General features: G+C 34.7%; 1 pseudogene; it reads right to left on the bottom strand.

Annotated features, from left to right (window-relative positions):
* Positions 1 to 24655: 24655 nt before the first annotated feature.
* Positions 24656 to 25950, bottom strand: LOC122282188 (annotated as a pseudogene).
* Positions 25951 to 26325: the final 375 nt, after the last annotated feature.

The raw sequence follows: 26325 nt of genomic DNA on the forward strand, positions 1-26325 counted from the left end.
AAATTGAAGGAAAAAGTTTGAAAGACATTTTGCACATGTTTACACCTGTAGTGTTTATCATTTACTGCCTACTAATTTAACACGGGAGAAGTAAACTACAGGACTACCAAGTCATGCTAAAAAAAAAAAAACAGAGAGATAATGAAAAAAAAAAAGATTCGAAAAGAATAGAGAAAAAAGAAGAAGAAGAAAATAAAGGCCGCTTAGTGAACTTTTCTAAATTAAGGGTTAGAAACAGTTACCCTAATTTTGGAGGTTGAGTATTCAACATTTAAATAAAGTTGGTGTGAAAACTGCTAGTCCCTTGAGTTTTGAGGTAGTTAGAATCAACAATAATTAATCTTAATGTTAAAAAATTCAATTACAAATCCTGGCTAGAAATGAGGAATACACAATCGTGTAGCTATGCATACACATCTGAGTTCTGAGACATTTTCTTCAATTCTATGTGAATAATTGTTGAGACAGTCTTTGTGGATATAGGTCCTAGGGTTGAGTAGTCATAGATCACCTTTTGTGAGAATTCAAAATTGTATTTGATTACTTTTGTTTGAATTTTGATCTTTATGCAATGTTCATCTCAACTAATTTTTACTATTTTGCTCAAGGATTAACAAAATGCTAATTGGGAGGTGTAATTGAGTTGAAATATTGCATATTTTATATATTTAGAACTATTATATTTTATTTATTTTATTATATTATTATTTTTATATATAAAAAGAATGTTAAGATGAATAAATCTGAATTATGATTTAAATTAGTTAATAGCATGGTTTATGCTTAACTTTAGAACTTGTGATTTAATTGAACAATTTTTCTTTATATGCACAACACATTTTTTTTATATATATTTTTCTTTTTATTTTATTTTATTTATCTTTATATGCAGTGGTTAAAAGAAATAGAAGTGGGGAGTTACTAAAAGTTGCACGCCGCACAAAAGAATAAAAAAGACTTCTTTTTGGGAGCCCAGTTTATTCACGCCGCATAGGATAAAAAGATTTAATTTTTCATTAGGACTTCAAATAGTTGCACGCGGACGGATATAAAGGAGTTTTGGTACTGCGCCGCACACGATAGATATTGGCATGCGTATATTTCTCTGGAAGAAGGGCACAACAACGCTTTTTATTTTTCTTTGGGCATTTGGAGCGCCATATGAATTTTCTCTCTTGGGCATTAATTTATTCACGCTGCACACATTCTTTTCTTTAGATGGAATTCACGCACACAGGGATAGAGGTGTTTAGGTCTATATTGCAGCATCATTGAAAAGCTCCTTGAGAGGTCCAATTGCTGCTACAGTTCAGTCTCCTCCACTGCTTTCAATCTCCATCTCCATCCATTTGGCTTGCTCTTTTCATTTCCTACTTTTTATTTAATTTTAATTTGAAGTTTATGGTGTATTGTTATATTTTTGGCTTAACATTTTGGGCATTTTATTTACTATTTATTTTATTTTATGTTAGTTATTTTTCTTATTTCTTTAGGCTTTCATTAAATATGCGTTACAATTGTATTTTAGATTGATTAAAGGTTAATTAGGACTTAAATAAATTGAGTTTTATTATTTAATTTTTAGATTAATTAAAATTGTTTAGCGTAGTTGAATCTTTAATTGTTAATTTCAATTTGTTAGTCTTTTAAATTCCATTTCGACGCTCAAAAATCTAAAAATATGAATCTAGTCTATGACTAGTGCCTTTTTATTTCCATTGTACTCTTCCATTCATTGTATATACCACCATTTTTGTTTGTGAAGCTTTTCACCATTTTATATGAGTTTGGATTTAAACAACTTTCTCTGAGGAGACGATCTAGAAATTCTATTCCTAATTATTACACGACATTATCTTGCACTTAGGATAGCCTTTGTGCTACTCATTTTTTAGTGAGACATTTCAAAAGGAGGTTTCAAGGGCTATGCAGGAGCTGGTGCCTGATGTTGCTATTTCTTATGAAAATGAAGTGCCTTTCTTTAGCTCTTTTATTGTTCTCATGGAAGATTTTACAAATGGCTCCGGAAAAAGGCTCGGATTCCTGGTAACTAGTATTAGAAGTTATGAAGCTGCTAATTATGAAGCTGCTAATTATGGATAAACCCACATAAAAGTGTTTTTGATGGATAAGTCTACAAATAGCAAGAAGACAAAGTATGGCTAGCTACCTCCACTAGATTTATTGAAAGTTCTTTTCCCATTATATACCTTAGTGCTCCTATGAACTATGGGAGGATTACCTTAACTATGTATAGTCCTATTGTCTCTAGATTCAAAAGAAGGTAGCGGGATATATGGAATGGTAAGTTGTTTTCAGCTAGTGGCAAGCTCACCCTTACTAAATCATCCATCCCAATTCATGTCTTTTCTGCTCTTAATCCTCCCAAGAAGGTTATTGATGAAGTACATATAACTTGTGCAATGTTTGTTTTTTTTTTTTTTTTTTTGTTTGGAGATTATGAGGGGAACACTCAGAAGAAATGGATAGCATGATTGACTACTTGCAAGCCAACTAATGGGAGGAGGGGGGGTCTTTGCATTAGAAACTTGCATGAGTTAGTTAAAGCTCTATGTTGTAAGCTAGCTTGGAGGTTTCTTGCATCTTCTAGCTCTTTGTGGTCTATTTTTATGCAAAAAAGATATTTAAGAAATGTTTACTGTCTTAACTCTATTGTTTCCTCCTAATATCTTCCAATTATTTACCAAGAGAGTAAGGGCTGGTTTGGATGTTAGAATTGTCTCAATGCACTTCAGTTTTAAACTTTATTAAACATCCAAACACACAATTGAGTTGAAGCTAAGTGCATTTCAACTTTAGCCTCCGTGAGCCCCACAACTGACAAAAAGCAAACAAAAGCGACTCAATTCCCGTTTTGGTGTTTCTCAATTCAAGTGGAAAAAAGTACAAAAGTAACTTTTGCCTAAGTGGGACCCATAACTGAAAATTATTTTATTGCATGAAAAACAATTTGGGGACATTGAGCGGTACTGGGTAAAACGAAAATAAGCCTATTTCGCTCGAGCAGTTATTAAAAGCATCAAGCAGCAATTGTTTGGGCGAGAACCGCTCGAGCGAGAGACATGGGTCTTGAGCGTTTCATCAAGCAAGGGCTCAATTGTCTGGGCAAGTCTCTATTTTTTTTTTCCTCTCACATTAAATGCAGTTTGTCGCATTAAATATTTAAGTAGCACACTCAATCATCGTGTGAAGACGAACATGAATTGATAGGAGACTTGTACACTACATTCATTCGTGAAACAACTGCAAAAAACAAGCTTGAGGTATATTTTCTTCCACTGTATAATTTTTATGAGCTCTAACATTGGTATCAGAGAGGGTTTGTTGTTCCCTGTGAAATTTATGCCTCTATATTGTTCATGATATAAGTATGCCTAGGTTTTTTTATTAGTTTTATTTATTCTGAGATAGGCATGCATTGGATGTCCCTATTATTTTCATTCTAGCCTCTGTTTGTTGAACAGTGATATATATACCCCATTTTTTTCTCATCCAAGTTTACTTTCATGAATAAACCTTTGTTTCTTCTCATTTTTTCATGAATTTCTATGAATTAGAGTTCCTTTGTATGTAATATTTTTACAAAACTTGAGATTGACATATAAACCATTGACGAATTGTGAGGAATTGCACACTAGACACACAAAATTAATGCATCGAACCCAAACACTATGCGCTAAAGCAACAAACACACAAAGGTGCGGCATACACTAGGTTCTACTCGCAATGGTGCCTTGAGCACCTAGGGAGACCAAAAAAGTCCCTCCAGCTCGCACATGAAGAAGTGGCAGCAACAAGTGGTGAAGCGGTGCTTTATTGTTGCACTGATTTTGTCTTCTTCATGATAATTGTTCATATGAATAGTCACCATGGAACTGGGTAAGGAAGTTAATCTTTTCAGCTATTTGGGTTAAATGGATTATTGGGCCAGATTGTTTAAGAACTGGCTCATTTCGTGTTTTGTTTTAAAAAGATAATTGGGATTGGCTAGGTTTTTGGGCCAACTTGGGTTTTGAACCCAAACTTAGTAGGGGTGTAACTGGTCTGGTTCGGTCCGGTTTTGTACAAAATCTAGGACCGAACCGGTAGGCACCGGTTTTGCATTTTTCAAAATCAATTACGCACCGATTTTCCTCCTAAACCAGTATTCCGATTTTACCGGTTTCCGGTCCGGTTTTTCGGTTTTAATAAAATACAAATTTTTTATAAAAATTCTGTTTAAAAGAAAAAACTGATTTAAAAAATTCTGTTTACCATTTGCAAAAACAAATCTGCTATGTAAAAAAATTCTACTATCAAAAATCTGGTTTATAAAAAAAAAAAAAAATCTGCTATGTAAAAAATTCTGATATAAAAAATCTGCTTTATAAAAAAAATATGTTATATAAACAAAATTCGCTATATAAAAAGCTGCTATAAAACAAAAACTAAAATAAGAAATCTAGTGTAAAAAAAAATCTGTTATAATCCTGTATTAGACGATTAGTATTAGTATATATATCAGTATTAGTTATAGCTATATAATATATTAAACAATATAATAATATTAATATTAGAATATTAGTATAGCTATATGGTAGTGTTAGTTTTGATGATTTAGTATAACTATATTAGTATGAGTATAACTATAATCTATATTAGAATATTAGTATTAGTATATATGTGATTATTTTTTATGTGATTATAAATTATATATAATATAAAATATATTATATATAATATTAATATATAAATAGTACCGGTCCAGTCCGGTCCAAAACTAATCGAAATCGAAATTGGACCGGTTCAGACCAGTTTTTTATTTATGAAAATCGGTTCCAAACCGAACCGGTCCAAAATCGGCACAACCGGTCCGGTCTGGTTTGGTCCAGGCCGGTTTTCCGGTTTGCCGGTTTTTTTTTACACCCCTAAAACTTAGAGGCATAGAAGGCCACAAAATTTTTTAAGTTATTTCTTGTTTAGCCTTCAAGTCTTTTTTGAAGTAATAAATAGTAGGAATATGGTCGAGAAATTAAGTTATCTCCTATACAATTTAAATTTGTGCATAAATTAAGTTAAAAATTAATAATTAAACATTGTGGTGCAATAGATGATTAGAAAGTTTAGCTAATTTTCGATCTTGCGACATGTCTTAATTATTTTTTCCTTTTAGCTTAGATTGATGTGACAAATTTCTTAAGGTGTGTAAGTAATATCTTATTTGGGTCGTTTTGTAATGAAATGATATTTAAGAATATTGTTGCCGATTGAACAATTGGGAGAAATTGGATAGGGAATTATGATATTTGGTATCGCAAGATCCAATATGTCTTAAATGAGCTTGAGGTCTTTGAGACCTTAACTCACTTCCTAGTTGAGCCTGAGAAACGGGACTTAGACGAACACCAAAATGATCATAAGGCCTTTGAGAATTGGTTCAAGAATGCAAAATGCACAGCGATCTTATCAATGAGTTTGAGTAGTACAAGACTACTCAGACTATGTGGCAAGCACTAAAAGTGAAGTTCAGGAGAACTTCCGCCATGACATTGCATAGTTGACTATGAGGTTTGACTCCTTCAAGATGCACTTTGAACATATGATAAAGCAATATCTTAAAAATATGTCATCCATAATCCGCAAACTCAAGGTGACTGGAAACAATCTAACCAATGAGCAACAAGTATAGGTGATGATATGCTTACTACCTAACTCTTGGGAAACAATGAGCCAAAACCTGACACAATGAAAACATCAAAACTTTTGATGATGTCACATCACTTAGAGCTTAATGCTAAGTGCCTAAAGGCAGCCAAGTCCAAACATTCAACCTATATGGCTTAATCTAGATGCCGCAAGGCATTTAGGCCCCAAACACATGAACACCAAGATTGGAATAGATATTGGACATGTGTAGAAGGGGTTAGGACTTTCTAAGTGCGGTGAAAGGGACAAGTACAAGAAGAACAAGTCTAAATTACACTACTTCAATGATGGAAAGAAATGTCACTTAGCTTGTGACTGCATTGAGCTGAAGAATGTACAATTTGAATATGTAACAAGCCATGTAATGGTTGCTTACACCTATCCTATGTGGATTGTTAATTCTGAAACGACCAAGCACATAACGCGAAATAGAGTCAAGTTTATTGAGTATTGTTAGATCCTAGTTAGAAGTCGTGATATCAAGATGATGAATGGAGCTAGTGTGAAGGTGTTGAGAGTTGGTATCTACAAACTGGACTTGCAAGCTGGTTACTCTATTACTCCAAGATGTGTTGTACACTCCCAAAATTCAACGAGACTTTCTATAGTTATTTTGGTTGGATATGGTTTCCATATTATGTTTGAAAACAATGGTACTTCTATCATATTTCAAAAAAAATTAAATTATGATTATACTTTTCTTTCAGATGGTTTTATAATATAAATTTGAATTATTCAAATATGAATGAATCTATTGCTTTTCTTACTAGATCTGATAATATAGATTCATATAAATGGCATGCTAAGTTTGGCCATATTGGGCAACAAAGGATACTAGGTTAGCTAGAAAATGCATTATAGGCAATCTTGTTAAAGTCACATAACTCACATGTGAACAATGTTTGATGGAAAAAGTAAATAAAAAATCGTTTGGAAAAGTAACGAGGGCATCTTTTTTATTGCAATTAGTCCACTCAGATATTTGTGACCCAATAAGTTTGAGGGAAAGTCATTGAGTTGTTTATTTCATCACAATTATAGATTATCTTTTGTGATATTGTCATGTTTATTTGATCTCCCACAACTCTAAAACATTGGACTGCTCAAGACAACATGTGATCTTGGATGATAATCAATTAGATAAGAGTTTCAAGGCTTTGAGAACTGACTGTGGGTGTGGATATCTATTTGAGCAATTTAAAAGGATATGTGATGAAAAATAAATTAAAATACAATTGACGATTTCAAATACATCACATCAAAATTGCATGGAAAAAATGAGAAATCGGATACTACTTGAGAATGTAGGTTGATTACGGGGCAAACAAACCTACTAATATCATATTAGGAATGCACATTTGATTGCAACCTACTTCCTTAAACAAGTAGGTTGTGGATCAAGAGGAAGTCATTCCAAGTATCCTAGTTGAGAATGAGAAAATTTCTCGAGCTCCTAGGTATAATGGGATTAGCTTGGCTTCAAGCGTTTAGCACACTACTTGTGGGTCATCTACAAAAGCCTCAACTACATAGAAGCTCACATAGAAATATTCCCCATCTTTGATTTGAGGTTAAAGGGGAAACTGTCATGGTGGCTTAACAAGATGACGATGAGCCTATAACAATTCAAGAAGCTCTCTTCTTCAACTAAAGATAAGTGTTAAAAGCACTAAATGGTGAAATGGAGTCTATGAGAACTAACGAGATTTGAGATCTAATAAATTTACCGCCAAGGCAAAAGGACATTGGGAACAAATAGATTATGAAGGTCAAACCCAAAGTGGATGGGTTAATAAAGGATACAAAGCTTATCTTGAGGCAGAGGGATATACCCAACAAGAGGCTATAGACTATGAGAATACATTTTCTCTAGTCGTAAGATTTGTCTCAATTCGCCCCATCATAGTAGCATATATGGATTTGAAACTCTATCAGATAGACATTAAGACGATCTTTGTCAATGGAAAACTAGATGAAGAGATCTATATGGATCAGCCCATGGGCTTTGTGGTCAAAGGATAAGCACAAAATATGCAAGCTCAAACAATTTATATATGTCCTAAAACAATCATCTAGACAGTGGTGATATCATATTCCATTAAACTATAATCTCAAATGATTATACGATAATCATAAAAGATTAATGCATTTATGTAAAATGATCCAAGAAGATTTTTATTTTGTTCTCATTATATGTTAATAGCATTCTATTGACTGGGAATAACATAGGGATGATTGTTGCCACTAAGGAGTGATTGTCTGTCAAGTTTGAGATAAAAGACAGGGGTGAAGTAGAATAAATTTTATGGGTCAAGATCTATACAGATCATTCAAAAAGAGTTATGTATTTATCTCAACAAATTTGCGAAAAGAAGGTTATTGAGCGCTTCTAAATGAACGAGTGTAAACCCATTGACACCAACAGATCTTATGCATGCGTTCCCTATGCTAGTGCTATAGGCAACCAGATGTACACAATGATGTGTACTCGGCTAGACATATGATATGCAGTTGGCATGGTCAATATATTCCAGTCTAACCCCAGACAGATGCATTGATAAGTAGTTAAGAGGATTCTGAAATATCTTAAAGGGATTGCAAACTATGCATTGTGCTATCAAGGTCTAAACTTGCAATTTAAAAATTTTAACAATGCTAATTGGGATAGTAACTTGCATAGCATTACATGGAATAGCAAGAAACAACTTTGTATAACCTTATTCTCTATGGAGGTAGAGTACATAGCATGTTTGCATGGCATATGAAATGTTTTTAGTTATATTTTTGGTTTGTTCATATATAAAAATTGTTTTTTTACTATATTTTTATTAAACTTGAAACTTGAAATCTCACAAAAAATGATCTATTATATGCAAGTCTTTTTTCAAAATAGGAAGCCAAAAAATTAAATAAATAAATAAATAACCAAAATCCAAGCCTATGTTAATCAGAGTCAAATTTCCTAGATATCGACTCCAATTCAGCCCATGCTCAGCCCTCATATTTCTCAAAGTCACCCATTTGTATAAAACCTCTACGGTACAAAAAGATATTTAGGTTGCTCGGGCAAGCGCTTATTTTATTTTATGATTTATTTTATATCTTGTTAGAGCACTCACATCTCATTCCCTATAAAATTCTTTAAATTTTAGTAAAATACACAAATTCCTAAAATTTTATCCTAAATTTTATCAATCTTTCAAAAAATCCTTACATTTCATTCCTATACTTTCTCTATTCTATTAAAATAATCTTTTTGTATTTTTTTTATTTTTTTCTCTCACTTCCATTTACAATTTTTTTTTATACATTGGGGGAGGGGGGGTCAAATCCAAGACTTCCATTTACAATCTTAACTACTCGCTCTTTTGCCTTTTTTCTATGTTGAGCAATATAAGCTTCTACATAAATTTTAAACACAAAGCTGATTTTTTATCCCAATACGAAAATAGTTTTGAAATTATTATGATTTTACAAATAATAAATATTCGCATTTTCCCACCATATTTTATTTGTAATGGATAAATGAAAAACAATATTATCGTTTTCCTTTCAATCTAACAGTGATCAAAATAATTTAAGCTTTAGGCACACCCGAAGAAAAGGAATAGATAAATATGCTTTTAACTACTACGTTAAGAAAAATTACACAATTGATAAACTACGGATTCATTTTCAATAACTGAAATACAAAATTTAAAAGAGGTAAAATGCATCCATAATATTTATCAATTCTACGTACAAGTACTATTGCCCATTCACAGTAGCCCCAAAACACAAACACATAGTGCAAACAATAAAACTATATTATAATTACAACTACTGAGAATGTCCATACACAGGCCCAAAAGTTTAGTAAATCCCGACATAAGATTGCTCAGAATTTTTCAAAATAAATTGTCAAAACAAATAACCACGACATCGAAATCAGAATAATTAAACTGGTTTTCTCCAATTTTCCCTTACGTCTTTCTAAATCAATTTCTAGTCGATGTCTACTAGTTTGGATATCCGTTGATGCTTGTAACTTGAAAAGTTTAGCTTTTAAGCAATTAATTGTCTTTTGGCCATATGCTGGTATTTCTAGATTATACCAACAGAAAAACCCGCATGCATGTTTAGCTTGCACAATTAACACGTATTGAACTCTGTAAGCACAACAGTACCACAAAAGAAAAGCAAATAAGACCACCAACAATTGTCAATTTCCTCATAGTTTTGGCAATCAAAAAATCGATACACCTCTTTATTATTAGTATGAGTTGTTCGTCGACATGCTTTTAGCACCACAATAACAAACTGGGTATTCATTTTGACGATAGTTTTCTGAGCGTGAGATATTACTAATACTACTTCTTGACCTAGGCATTAGGTAGTGTTGTCTTTTGTTTGCTTCAAATTTATAAATAAACAGTGAGCATTTATGTTGTCAACACTCAACTTTTTCTTGCGAAGGCCCCAAACATACCAAACCATTAACCCATAGAAAGTGGCTCAAGAAAAGAATGGTAACACATAGGAAAAAGCAACATGCTCAAATGGCTGCGACAACCAATTCCCTTGTGATTGGCTATCTAGGTTACCCAGCCATGGAGTTACAAATTTCCCTTATTCCCACTCAACTTTGTTATCATCACAGCCAATGGGGATACACAACCAAAATCATAATGAATAAGAAAAGAATCCAAGGAAAAATATACCTTTTTCTATCGCAAACACAATGGTATCACAGTCTAACAAGTTTCTCTAAAAAGTAGTAAATAATCCAACCAAATATACATGGATGCATTCACAAAGCAAAGAAAATGGCAAATGAATCCAAATGATTTATCTTAACAACAGACCATAAAGCAATGGCAAAGTAAGCCAACCAATAAAATTGAATAACAGAATGACCAAGTTTTGGCAATTTATTTAAGGGAAAATAAGTGTGCATACAGAGTCGAATGCTAGTTCTATTGGTTGTAAAAATTTGAAGAATAAGTGTGTATACGGAGCAGGATCAGAAAGAAATGGATGCATTCATAAAGTAGAGAAAATGGAAAATGAATCCAACCAACTAATCCAAATAATCATGTTAAGATCAAGCGCTTACCACTAGGCAAAAAACGATCGTTGTTAACAAATGCACAACTTTATTTCCTTATACACTTTTGCAGCATAGAACCCCACATCTATACATGCTGCGAGCGAGCATTAGGGGCTTCGAAGTGCACACTAGGTGCACCATCGGATTGGGCTGTGAAGCACCGATAGACTTCCATAAGTCTAGCGAGTTCCTAAAGGAGATCACTGGATCCCATAATCCAACAAATCCAAAATGGTAAATTAATCTAACCAATAGAACTGAATAGCATAGCTAAATCACAACACATAACCACATAAATTACATAACAGTGGAAAAAGAAGTTTCAAAATGAGGCTCAGAATGGTTTTTTTATTCTAGCATCTGGCTTAAACATAACACAAGCTCGAATGGCTACAACACGGTTGCCTTTATGACCATCCAGGATACCTTGTCATATCGAGCTCTCCCTACTCACAGAAATTGTGATTTGACACAATTATCATATTCAATTTAACCATCATCATTGTCTAACTAGAGGTGTAACCGGTCCAGTTCGATCCAGTTTTGGACAAAATTTAGGACCAAACTGATATGCACTGGTTTTACATATTTCAAAACCAATCTAAGCATCGGTTACCCTCCTAAACTGGAACCTCCAGTTTTACCGGTTTTCAATCTGGTTTTAATATACTATATTATATATATAATATATAATATATAATATATTATAGTATATAATACTATAGTAATATATTATAGTCTATTATAGTATATAGTGATATAGTACTAGTATAACTATTAATACAATAAATTATAGTGATACAAGATTTTAAAATTTAATATTACACTAATTAGTGATTTATAAAATAATACAAAACTATTTCATATATAATTATATATTATATATAAAAAATTATATATAATATAAAAAATTAAAATATATATATGAACCGGTCCAGTTCAATTTTAAAAAAATAAAAATAAAAACTGGACCAATTTTGACCTATTTTAAGAAAAATGAAACGGGTACAAGACCAAACCATCATTACAGCCTAATTATACACAACCCCAACGATAGCCTCCTTGAAGTCAATAATTAAAGCTATAAAGAAGAAAGCAATGATAGTGAGAATAAGCAAATAAGAAATCAAGAATAAGAACTAGAAAGCCAACAACTGGTAAAGCCAACCAACACACCAATAGGAGAGCAGAACAAAGTGCCAGGTTGCCCAAACAGAGAAGAAATAAGCAAATATGAACAATATGGCAAGATCGAATTGTTTCCCTATTTGATTATTAACTCTGAATTTAGAAAAAGTTACCAAAGGTAGATTGAGTAGCAAAGCAGAAGGCATAAATTTCATAAAACACAAATCAAACAAGCAATGAATCTGTTACAAATGCTCAGCCCCAGTGAAACAAAGTAGAATGTCAATTTCATAGCACACTTAAATGGCAAAGGTAGATTAAATAGCAGAACACATCAATTTCACAAAACATAAATAAAAAAGAACCAAAATTTGTATGGATTATCACTGACAATGAAACAAATGACACGTCAAATTCTTGGTACACTGAAATGACAAAATTAGATTTAATAGCATAACACATCAATTTTACAAAACATGAATCAAACAACTAAAATTTGATCACTAATTATACAAATTTTTTTCCCCAAAATGTGCTCACAAATTGCCATCAGAAACTATAGAGAAACATACTGTAATATCCCCCTTATTCTCTCTTTTATAGTCACGAGTCTCGTTTTGCATGCCAAACCTCGATGGCATATTTTTAAAGATAATAAGTGATTTCTAAAGCGAGCCTAGTGTTCTAAAGTCTTTGAATATTTTAAATGTCCTAAAAATATTTATATGTGATATTTCCAGTGTTATTGGACCATGCTTGATTTTAAATAAAACAATTATAATATTTTTAAAGAGTTTCAAAAATATTATAATTGTGAAAAATTATTTTAATTAAATGATTTTAGTTATTTAAAAATATTATGAGATTTAAATTATGTTGAAAACTCTAAATTTATTTAAACGGTTTTATTCTCTTAAAAATAAATAGCAAGACTTCATCATTTAATTAAGGATGAAGATTATATTTTATAAATTAAAGTTTAGTTAAAATAATATTTTATCTTAACTCCTCTTTATGTTTTCAGTTAATTTAATGTTTACGCATTTTCAAATCAGTGTTTTAATTCCCCATCATTAGATCGTTTTGGAGATCTTAAGATGAAGGGTTTGGATTAAATACCCAAGCCCTCTCCATTTTCCCTCACTTTTCCCTTTCTCCCTCTCTCTCCTCCCTTCCCCTCAGCTCGCACGACAGCCTCCATTCCTTCCTTCACCGTAGTTTCTTCTCCTCCAGCCCAAGCCACTGCTGGCCACCCAGCCTCACCACCACCATCGATGACCTCCTCTCATGCCGGCAAGCATCTTCCCACCAATGGTGAGCCCCCACGGCAGCTCTCTCTCTCTCTCTCTCTCTCTCTCTCTCTCTCTCTCTCTCTCTCTCTCTCTCTCTCTCTCTCTCTAAAATGGGTTTCACCCATTTCTCTCCACCGTGCGTCGCCGTTGTCAGACTATAGTCCCACCAAGCAGCACCAAGACCACCTCCATGGCTTCCCTTTCCCCCCAACCCTCTTCTTCTCCCTTGGATCACCCCACTCACGCACACATGAAATGCACAGGTTCTTCACCCATGTCGCCGTACACGGCTCCCATGCCATCGCACCACTACCATCGTGATCTTTGGCCACCCACGACTCCTACCTGAGCTCCTCATGCCTAGCCAAGCCCTCCACCTTTCTCACGCCCTCTCACTGTCCAATGGGTTTCTCCACCCATTGGGCTTAGATCAGCCACCGTGCCGCCTCCTTCTCACCACCCCAGCTCCACCACACCTCCCTCAAGCCCTCCATGGCCAGTCAACAACAAACCAAGTTTCCTCTCCAAATTCTTTTGTTTGAGACCTACGGCCCAAGCTCCTCCTCGAGCCACCATGTGCCACCTTGACACCACCACGAGACCACCATCCCAAGACCTCAACCCGAAGCCTAATAGCCCAACCCTAAGCCCAAACTGCCACCTTGCATGATGGATAGCCACCATACAAGGTGTATAGCCACCGTATGTGGTTTAGCAGCCACGTACTACTCTTCAGATGTCATTGACCGTGATGATTAGCAGGTAATGCATAGGTTAAGCCCGACGGTAGTATAATCCTCTATCCCTCGTTATTTATATTAGATGTTAATTGGTTAATTATGGAGTTCACTATGAAGTGAAGTGTTGGGCGTAACTGTTTAGTGTGTTGTGAAGTGTTGTGGACTGTGCTATGAAGTGTGGGTGTGAAGTGTGTGCTGTAGTAGTAATGTGGCAGAGTGTTGTGAATGGAGTACACATGGTGTGTACTCCATGTTTTGTAGCAATGCACCGTATGGCGTATGTCGTAATGGTGTATAGTGTAGTGTGGATGAAAGGGAGTTCAGGTGGAGTGTACTCCATGTGGTGTCGTGATACACCAGATGACGTTTCACGAAGGTTTGGATGGCATAGCTAAGGATCGTAGAACGTGTGTGTAGTGTTGGAAACTATAGAGCAGTGTCTTGGAGTAGTTGTTAGGTGACCTTGTCATAGTGACAAGTGGCATGATGTAGTTTGGGAGCAACCTAAAGTTACGTGACGTGACAGAGGTTAGTGTGAATGGGGTCTTGTCATGTTAGTGTTGAGATGAACTTGTAAAGGAACGGGAAGTAGGAAAGTATTGCTGAACGAATTTGAATAGAAGTTGGTATCGGAGTATGGAGCTTATTTATATAAGCAGACTTCAACGGATTATAAGTTAATCTTAGGTGATAAAGGGGTAAGGTAAATGTGCATATGGTGAGACACATGTACCGGAAAGATTTACCATATATAATGTTATGGGTAATCTGTCTTAAGTATGGTTACACAATATTTAAGTCTTAGAGTTGGCTTAAAGTCATGTGGCATGTATGGATGGGAATGAGGATCTAGTATATGCTAGGATGCATGAAGGAAGTGACGGGTGTACTGTCTATGATTTGGATGAGTGACTTAGTCGGTCTGAGTCATGCATCGAAATGTGGTTAAGAGGAGAGTAAGATGAATGTCTTAGCGTCTTAAACCTAAGGTAAATCATAGAGGTTCACTTTAGTGGATAAGCACTCAAGGTAGAACGTCAAGTTTGGAAGAGGTAGTGACTGTAAGTGGATCCTGAAAGTCTTAGCATAGTAAGGAACATGTAAGGACACGGGATAGAAGGAGTGTGTTTCCAAGTAAAGTGTAGTTCCATTTCTAGTTTGGTAGCTTATGCCTTTAGATAGAAAATGACACTAAGGTTATGTATATCCATGTAGGTTGTTATCTGACACGCACATGAATAGACTGCATAAAATGAGTATAACATGGAGTCTAGGTAAGTATTATGTTCATATTTTTCTAGAGTTTTCTAAATAAACGAATGAAATTATTTTCCTTTACGAAATGACATGAAAGATGTTTTAAGAAAGTATGCAAAGTATAAGTCTTCAAGTATATGTAAGTAATGACCCTTCTTGGTGGCCCCTTTTTATGCACCTCCAAAGTATTAAGTGTATGCATGTGAATGGATGGTATATGCAGTAAATATTGTATGTATTTTCATGAAACAAAATGTGAGGCTCAGGCCTTATACTTTAAGTGATACTTTAAACGATGCGAAGAAAATGTTTTAAAATGCCCATATGAACGGATGTTTTAAGTGATGTCTTGAAAGATGATATTTAATGATGCCACGAACTAATATTTTAAACAATGCTTATGTTATGATTTCAAAGACTGCTTTTAAATGTCGAGGTTTAAGCCTATGCTTTTAAATAATGTTTATAAACCGAATGAACTGAATGAATTAATGAAATGACTGAAAGCTTTAATGTATAAAAATACGAAACGGCCACAACTGAATGAAAAGGGTACCAAAAGGACTGGGCAGATTCAATGCCGAGTAAGTAGTACTAGTAGTGCACCCAGTGCTGCCCCTAACTAAAAAGGGATTCCCAACTCGTGGCCATGGATGGAGTCCGGATCCAAAAGAAGACTACTAACCTCGTACACAGGGCGTAATAATGTGTAATGGCTTATGGAAAGTGATAAGAAAGAATGTATGTATATTAAAAAAGAATATATGTATGCTCAAACTCTTTAAGAAATGAAGACAAGGCGTGGGGAAATATTGTACGAAAAAAAAAGAAACGTTTTACGAAACAGAATCATTCTCAAGAAAAATATCATCTCGAAATGTTTTAAATGAACGAATGTCTTATGCATGATATATATGGAGTGATGAATGTATGACTGAAAACCTGCATTATTATATTTTAACTGTATGAAGTAATGCTTACGAGTCTTTGACTCATTTTAATTTTTATGTATGCCCTCCCAGGGATAAGACGAGCAGCACGTGTCAGGATGGACACGGGCCAAGAGGAAGAGCATGAAAGCATAGGCACAATGTTTATGCGAAAGACTTTTAATTACAAGTTTAATGTTTTTCACTATAACTCTCTTTAAATTAAGAAGCACGTTTTATTTTATAAATATGGAGTTTTTCGTACCTTGGCATGGAAGGAAAAAGTTTAAAACAATGGTAATTCCTGTTGTCTTTCTTAAAATCATTTTCTAAAGGTTCCACCACAAGAACAGATGTTACACATACACAGAAATCAATCCGTAATAGTGGGCTAGGGTCATCGAGATCAACCTTAGGTCCTCAATATTTAATAATGGAGTTACAGAGACCCAAAATGGTAGAGCATAAATGAAATGGACAAGAAAGAACCAAAATATGAATAGATTCATCACTGACAATAAAACAAAGGGGCATGTAAAATTCATAGCACACTAAAATGGCGAGATTTTTTTCAATAGCATAACACATCAATTTCACAAAACATAAATCGAACAACCAAAATTTGGTCACTAATTATACAAAATTTTTTCCAAAACCTACATGAAAAATGCCATTATAGAAATCCTAGAGAAGCATATACAAAAACCAATCTATAATAGTGAGCTAGGGTTTTCGAGATCAACCTCAATATTCAAAAATTACAAAGACCCAAAATCGTAGAACATAAACAAACTGTAAGTACAAATTTTATCTCAAAGCTGATAGCATGAAGAAAAGATAGAGACTGTGTGTGTGAGTTTGTGAAAGATGAAACCAAAATCGTGAGGTTTTTCAACCTTCATGATAGAAAATTTTACCTATTTCGTAAAAATGACAAACGGTTTGTCGTGGAAGGGGACAGTGCGAGGGATATCGAAGCCTCAGGAGGGGGAGAGAGAGGGGCACTTGAAAATAATTAAGAATAGGAAAATGGATGTATAGTGATTCTCCATTGCTTAAAATGAAATCCTAAAATAGCAAATCGGATGGAGGAGGAAATGAGAGTTTATCCCGAATAAATTATCAAAATTTGAAAAATAAGTGTATAAGAATCCGAATGCCAATGCTCTTAAAATTACGCTAGATATATTGGTTAAAAAGCCTATTTACTTTTCTTTTAAAATATATTACTGATTTATTTGTCAAATGGATTTATACATAAATCCTTTATTTCACAATAGTTGCAGTTCCATTTATATCATTTTCAGGCATTGCTATTTGTCTATGAAAGCAACACTGTTGGATGGTCAAATACTACTTCAATTGATTTCGTCTGTGTATTTATTCACTGGTAGCTCCCGCCGGAATGGTTATAATGTGTATTTTTGCTTTTAACTTTTTTTTACATATATTTTTAAATACTTTTAAATATTTTTTAAAAAAATTTATATTATTAAGATATACTTATTTAATCATTAAAAAAATTAAAATAAAATAAGATAAAATAAAGACGAGTAGGAAGCTGCCAGCGATGACTAAGCATTTTCTTTAGTCCAATAGTACTTTTACTGAATGTAAGCAAAACTCATACTCTCAGCTAAGACAGAATCTGCCCAGTCTTTATCTAATCATTGAAGTTTTAATTAAAGTTCCACCAGTGATAGGTTGAAAATGTTTTCTGGACTCTACCTTTTAACTGTTATCATTTTTTAAGCATAACTTTTACTAAAAAATTTTGTAATTGTGATTAGACTTTTTTTTTTTTTTTTTTTTTCTAGCAACTAAATAGAAAGAAACACAAAAGAAAATGCTTTGGGTCTCGAAAACGAAAATAGGTCTCCATTTTTTTAATTTAATAATTAAATAAATCTTTTCTAATAATATTGCGAATTTTTTAATATTTAAAAAAATTTTAAAATACATTAAAAAAATCAAAATAACCTTGTGTGATAATTCGCTCATTCTTTCTTCTTTAATTACAAGCCTCATTTGACGTGCTGAGCCTCGTTTGCTTGTTCTAAAAAATATCAAGCAGATTTTAAAGGAAGTTCGATATTTTAAAACTTACATATATTTTAAATATTTTAGAAATATTTATATGTAATATTTTCAGTGTTATTTGACTAAACTTGTTTTTAAATAACACAATTATAATATTTTGATGAACTCTAAAAATATTATAATTGTGAAAAATTATTTAAATTAAATATTTTAGTCATTTAAAAATATTAAGAGATTTAAATTTATGTTCAAAACTCTAAATTAATTTAAATGGTTTTATTCTCTTCAAGTAATTAACGAGATTTCATCATTTTAATTAATGATGAAGAAATATTATTTTATAAACTCACCGATAGATCGTTTTGTAGATCTCTCTCAGTGTTTTCAACGAGACTTCATCATTTTAAATAAAACACTTACACATTTTCAAATCAGCATTTAAACTCACTGATAGATCATTTTGTAGATCCTGAAACGAAGGGTCTGGATTAAATACCCAAGCCCTTACATTTTTCTTCTCACTTTTCCTTTCCTCTCTCTCTCTTGGACCTGACGTACTGCTCCTTCCCCCTCCACCCGTGCGGCTCATTCCTCCCAGCTGACGCCACTGCCAACCGCCCAGCTCCACCTCCACCACCAGCAGCCTTCTTCCCCGCCAGTAAGCCTCTCCTCGCACCAGTGAACACCACGGCACCCTCCTCATCCCTCCATGGCATCACCTCTAAAACGGGTTTCATACCCATTTATCCACCGTAGCACCACCATATACGGCCAGCTTGGCCTCCGACCACCACCAACAGAATCCTCACTCCATGTGCTTCATTTTCATGGTCTTCCTTTCCCCCACCTCTCTTTCTCTGATGCATCACACGCACACACATACAAGGTTTCACCACCGTGCACGGCTACCCATGCCACCTTACCACCACCACTATGATCCTCTCACCACCACAACCTCCCCTAACCATTTTCATATCCAACTGAGTTACCCACAACCCTCACTCTCTCCCATTCTCTCACGGCTTATCCTTCACCTCACGGCCCGATCTGCCACTGATAAAGTGTCAAAACCACATAATTAAGTTGCTAAAGTGACTAAATTGTTTAACCAAAATGAATTAAGCACTTAATTATAGAATAGATTATGAAATTTGAGTAAATTAATAAATCCTGATATTTTTACACTTTAAAGGGTTTATAATACAGCTGTTAGGCCATATCAGAATTAATATCTCAATTTTATTTTTCTCATTATGAACACTTAATTTGAATTGATGTGGGGTATTTTTCATGAGAAGGAAGAGCTGAAGATGACCTCACAATAGACTAAAGATGCAAGGGGCGATTTCGTGATTATGGGATTGTTATTGGGCATTCTATTTTTATTTTTTATTTTTGGACTTATTGCTTCCAGTTTTGGGGAGGCGGTGGATTTTTTTTATATGTTTTTATTCTTGTTTTGAGTGGGGACGCTGGAGGGTTTTGCAAGTATTGTTTTTATTTTTAATTTTTCTTTCTTTTCTTTAGCTATAGAAGACACAAACCTAGGCGGCTAGATGACTTTTTTCTTTGAGTAATACTAGGGATCAGCCACTGTAGCGACACACACAACACACACCTTACGTGGCATTTTTTCAACAAAACGAGTGTTTTGATTCAAACAAAGATCGGTGAGAATTTTTCTTTCCCATTCGAATTTTGTCCCGCGAAAGTTCGAAACCCCATCCTCCCTGACAATAACTTGCGTCGCATCACCTTCCTCTGCCCGTGCCCTCCAGTGATGCCGTCTCTCTATTCAACGCCACCGAGAGACGCTCCTCCATCTACCTAGCGTCGCCACTCCTCGCGAGCTCATTGAACGGAGCAAACCCGATTTGAATCCCACAAGACCCCCTCCTTCCTCGCCAAGCAACCCGCGTCGGCCTCCTTCCTCTCCCATTCAAAATCTGCAGTTCACTGGGTTTCATCTCCCCATTCAAAATCTGCTATACAACCTCCTCACCAACTTCTTCCTCACGTGTGGTGTTATAATTAGTATTGCCTACAAAAAGGTGCCAACCCACCCATGCTCTCTGATAAAGGGTTAGAATTGCATAATTAAGTTGTTTAAATGAGTGATTTATTTTATCAAATAAGGATTGAACACTTAATTATGCATCAAATTCTAATATTGAATGTCAAATTAATTGATGCCAATATTTTTGCACATCAAAGTCTCATATTTGCCCTTGAAATACTTAAACTATAATATCATTTCATTTATACATTATAGGGCATTTATGGAAGGAAAGAAAAAATGGGACCTATGAGGAAATAGAAGAATTGATTATGGTTTTATGGAATCTCATCTAATAGAGATCAATTGCACTTCACTCGGACAGCCAACAGCAGCAGCAAATTTATTCCTTCTTTTTCGAGTAGCTGGACGTGCAGCAGGAGATCAATAGCATCACATGGACCACACCAGCTCACACATGTAGAAAACTTGGGACCACAGCAGCTCACACATGCAATAAACCTGCAACAAGGAAACTCACTTGGACGTGCAGGAGATCAGTTATGTGCTGCTGGAAGGCAAGCTGTTCATTTCAGCTTTCTTGCTTCTGCACATGGAAGGTCACCACGGCAGCTTTTGGCATGTGAAGCTGAGAGATGGAAGCACGTTGAAGACAGAAGATCACGCTGGCACCAACCTGGACGTGCAGCAGCAGCAGAGTTTTTTTTTTTTTTTTTTTCCTTTCTTTTTCGTTCGGTTAGCTGGAGCAGCAGGAGATCAATTGCATATCATGTTGGAGACCGCTGGACGTGGCAGCACGTTGCATACGCTAGGCAGCAGAGGAGTTATGAGCTTTGCCTATATATTATTTTTCGTTGGACAGTTCAGTAGCTTAGCTTGGAGTTGTTATTTTCTTTCTATTGTTTCAGGCTGTTTTCTTTTTTTCTTTTGGTTTTCGTTTGGCTACAGTTTTTATTTTCTCTTCTTTTTCATTTGGATGCAAGGCGGCAGTTTTTGTTTTCAAGCTTTATTTTGTTTTCGTTCCAAACCTGGTAGCAGTAGAGTGGGCTGAGTTTTTGTTTTCCTTTCTTTTCGTTTAGACGCAGGGCAGCTGGCCGGTATTGGCTTTTACATTATTTCTTGCTTTAGTACGGTAGTTTTAGACGGAAGCAGCAGAGTTGGTTTTATTCGGTCTTTCTTTTTCGTTTAGACGGGAGGAGGTAGGAGAGTCTTTAGCATTTTATTTTCATAGCTTTACTTTCTTTCTTTTTATCTTCTAGATAGAGCTTTTCTTTCATTTTAGACAGCAGGCGGCTTGCTTGTCTTACTAGAGTTGTCTTCGTTTGGATGCAGCAGGGGGCAAGACAGCAAGCGGCTGGTTTTGTTTTTCACACATTAATTTCATTCTTGCTTTTTGTTTTAGACGCTAGCAGCAGAATAGTTATTTATTTTCTTTACTTTTTTTTCGTTTAGCTGGTAGCAGTAAGGTAGTTTTCATTTTATTCTACTTTACTTTTCGTTAGAGACCTTTGACGGCAGCAGAGTAGCTTTGATTTTTATTTTCTTTACTTTTTGTTAAGACGCAAGGCAATAGAGGATAGTGCAGTTTTTTTTTTTTTTTTAGAGAATACTTTCTTTCGTTGCAAACGGTATCTTTATTCCTATTCGGCTGAGTCTCTTTATTTTTTTGTTTGTGGCGTGAAGCTCTCTCTCGTGTTGGATCTCTTTTCATTTTATTTTTCCAGTTTTACGTTCAGCTGGTGCGGCGTCTTCTTCGTTTAATTTTCTTTCTTGCTTTCGGTTCATTTTTTATTTATTTTGGGTTTCTTTATCTTTCAGATTTTGTTATGACTTTACTTAGATTAATTTTTATTGTTAGAAACATCATGTGTAGCTAATTTCTAAAAACTTGGGTTGTGGAATGAGACTTAATTTATTTTAGGTTCTAGTTTAATGCAATATTTTGTGATTGATTGTTGATTTCACTATATTACTAGTTGGATTTAAATTGAAAATAGATTGCAGCTCTTGCTCTTGTTTTGTTGTTGACGTAAGGCACAACAAAAGCTTAAAAATTATCAAGGCTTCTCTCAATTGCTTGTTAATGTGTGTTTGGCTAGTAAAGTAGAGAATCTCTTAGAAAAATATTGCAAAACTTAAGCACAACTTTTTATCTTCCGATTATTAATGCCTTGATTGGGTTGTTAATCGAGAAAATTCTCTAGAATCCAAAATAAAGAGAGTCTCAAACCCAACCCAAATGTTTGTTAATTTGCATTTTTGATTAGAAACTCTAATTTCAACTTCGATTATTTTTTTGCATTGCGTTTTAATTTTATTTTCATCTCTCATAGTCGACACATTTTTTACTCAAAAATCTCATATACGCTTTGATAACCCTTTGTCCCTGTGAAATACGATCATGGACTTATCCTTGATACAACTTGACACTTCTACACTTGGAAGCACATTCGAAACCGAGTCACTCTCTCTCTCTCTCCTTCTCTCCCTCTTTGCAGATAATCTCCAGGGCCTCCTCTGCCATGGCTGCCTTTCCTTGCTCTAGGGTTTGTCTCTCTTTTCCTTTTTATTTTTCTTTAATGTTTCTTTGTTTTTTTTCATTTGCATGAGTACTAAGTTATCACATGTGTACTTATTTTCTCTTGTTCCTTTTTTTTTTCTTGTTGGGTTTTGATTTACTGTGAGTTTTTGGGTCTTTGTTCCGATCCTTGTTGTGTGAATCTAATGAAATGACTTGTGGGTTTTCCTTTTGGTTGGAGAGCATTTGATCTGGAGTGGAATTCAAGAGAACAATTGGATTTTTTTTTTTTTTTTTTGTCTCATTGTTTAGTTCCTTTTTCCCATCTTGAAAATGCTGTGTTTACTTTTGAAAGATTGAGCCAGCCATTCTTATATGCAGTGTTTGTATTAGAAAATATTATTCTTCACCATTTAGTTATTGAATTTTAATTACTTTCTCATAGGTGAGGAGGGGGCTTCGCGTTTGGCCGGGAGTGAGAACTTTGCTTTAGAAAAGGCCTTTGTATGGGTTCCTTCAATTCTTGTCTACACCGTTAAAAACCTTGAGCAGAGCTAGTTGATCCCTTAGAGTGAATCAATTTTGCAGTGTTGTTAATCTGTTTTCGACATTGCAAATTGAATTGGTAAGTAGTTTTTTCCTTTCTTTTTGCTTTGCTGATGGGGGTTGGTAATGCTCAGCTGCTAATCAATTGGATATAAGCAGTATTCTTTTCAAATGATTCTGCTTTGTTTATTCCTTTGTGATAAATAGTTTCGCTTCTTTACATGTTGATCTTGTACTACTCAGAATCCTATTGGGTCATGGCCCTCCCTGCATGTGATGTTATTTGGACTTTGGGGACCAAATAAACACAAAATGATTTATTGCAAATCAAAAAGGAGGTTTTTTTTTTTCCACTCTTATTCTCTTTTAGGGTAGGTCTTGAGTCTCAACTGACTCATAGATTTTTGTACCAGCTTCTCAGGTAATTTGATTTACCAGCAGTCACCAAAATGGTAAACATTTGACAAAGTAAACCATTTTCTCAACATTTTTAAGGAAACAAATCAATGTATTCCTAGTGGAGAAGCTTTTAAGTGTTAAAATCTATGGATTATGTTTATGGCTAGGAAATGCTTGCTCAATTTTTTTTTTAGGAAATGCTTGCTCAGTCTTTTTTTAAGGAAATGCTTGCTCAGTTTTTTATTATCACATGATTTTGATGATGTTGTCTATGCAAGTAAACTGAACTCCATCTAGCCTTCTTTCCAACATTACTAATACAAATGCCAATACCCAAATAGGCCAGGAAGCTAGTTTAGATGGAGCTGATATGGAGGTTGTCTCTTCATTGCTGCAAGCGTGTAATGCTTTGTGATGGAATGCTCTCTTGTACTATGACACAATGTTATTTGTGATGGAATCCTTTCTTGTAATAAATATTTTGCTACAGTATTATTTGTGATGGAATACTTTCTTGTAATGCTGATTTTAATATTTTTTTGTGATGGAATGAGTTTACCATTTTGATTCAATACAATCTTTAGTGTATTGGTTTTTTGTGATGGAATCAATTTACCATTTCTTACAATTTCCAGTAATAAATGAATGATAGATAGCTGCTCCATTGAGTGGCCCTTTTTTAACTAAGGGCAAGTCACCATGTGCTTACCATTTTGATGGATACAAATCAAAATAGGACATATTCATCTGTTAGGAAAGATAAAAGTACCACTGTGCAAAACTACCACATGAAGATAAAATGCAAAACTGAAACTGCTTATTCATTCTCAAGTACAAAATATTTACAATCAAGAGAGTAATGTTTACAACCAAGTTCTCAAATACATTGTCTTTACATTTACCCACCACAACTCTTGGTTACAAATCCTATATTATAGCGGAAGGCTCTTTTGAGAAAGCCAAAGCAATGACAAAATGATCACCTCCATAGATTTCAATATCTTTCCATTTTTGCCTCTTTGGATGACTTGGCCACAAAAGGTTCTCTTGGAGGTGGCTTGGTATTGCATGCTTTAGTAAGGTCTTTACATAAAAAGTTGACCAATGAATCAAGTTGTGGCTTGGAGCTATATAGATATTCAGCAACATCAGTATCAGAATATCCCATGACCTGGAATATGATCAAACAGTGATTTGATCATAATGCTAAGTGTGGTATCCAAAATAATGTAAAAAGAGCCAAAAACCAAACAGAATCGTTTGGACAGTGACAAAAATCCACATGAATGCCACAATTTAGAAGCTGTTAAACATCCCTTTTGGCTTTACATGGTAGTATCTTAACCTGCAACCTCACCCAAACATAACATCAAACTCAAGTCCACCTTTATACCAACTAAGCAACATCAAGGGGCAAACAAAGTTAAGCAACTTGGTGCCAAGAATTCCATTAGATTGTAACATAGGACCTCTCCCATACTATTCAAAACTCTAACCATTTAAATGGTAAACCAAATAAATAAAAAAAGTTCGCCAGTTTTATCCATATTATAGCTACTTACTTTAAAGAAACAGAACTCCGTTGCCAATATAGAGTTACATGATAATAAGCAGACCAAGACATAAAATAATGCAAATCAAGTGACAAAATCTCACCTCTTGTCAAGCCCACTCAATTGTTTTGCACTCTAAATTGCATTGTCCTTTAGAGTCTTGTTCCACTAGCTGAAAACAAACAAAAATAAAATGAGTAGCCAATTCAAGGCATTGAAAGTCAAAATTATGTTTTAGGTTGCCCAGAAAAGTAGAAATACATCAATACAAACTGGACTTATTATAACTTCTATTGACAGTAATAATTGACAGTAATAATTGACAAAACCTAACTAAAAATACAAAATCTCAAATACGTAATTCATCAAACAGCTCCGAAAACAAACCTAGATACTAAATTCTTCTTACCTCCAACTTATTTCCTTGTTCCACAACACCTACCTATAAAATCCAATCTGCCTCAGCTTTCTTCAGATTACAAACATTCTCCTCTAGCTCAATTATTTGATACTTTGAGATCTGATGACAGATACACAAGATACAACAAAACCATAGTGAAATTTAATGAAGGATTACCCACTTCTAGAATAAGCATATTGAAGGGAATACGAGGAAAGCCCAGATGAAAAAAAACAATAAAAGTACCTTCTTGGGAGCAATCTCAGCTTGCTTCTTTTGGACCTGGTGGTAAAATTGTGCTGCGAGATTTTCACAGATTTCTGGACGCGATTTCATAGTATTTGGACTCACACCATCATGAGGCTGAGATGAAGGGTTCGGTTTTGTGAGGGGACTGAGGCCTTCACAGTGAAGAACAAGAAAGGTCACGATGTGAGGGGGATTGAGGGTTTCAACGTGAAGAAGCAGAAGAAAATTCACAGTGAAGGGGGTTTTTGTTGAAGAGGATTTTGGAGGTGCTGGTGGGGGGATGTTGACGACGGAACGACTCAGACACACGTTCGGGAGAGAGGAGCTCGAGCTCTGTTTCTCAAAAATCAAATGTGAAAATACTGAGGGAGGGAACGGAAAGCTGGGGAGAATTTGGTCATTTACCCAACGCCATGTATGGTGTGCAATTGGCTGCTCCCAAACAGGGGCTGCTCCCAATAT

The sequence above is a fragment of the Carya illinoinensis genome, chromosome 11 (genome assembly GCF_018687715.1).
Source record: "Carya illinoinensis cultivar Pawnee chromosome 11, C.illinoinensisPawnee_v1, whole genome shotgun sequence".
Lineage (NCBI taxonomy): Eukaryota > Viridiplantae > Streptophyta > Magnoliopsida > Fagales > Juglandaceae > Carya > Carya illinoinensis.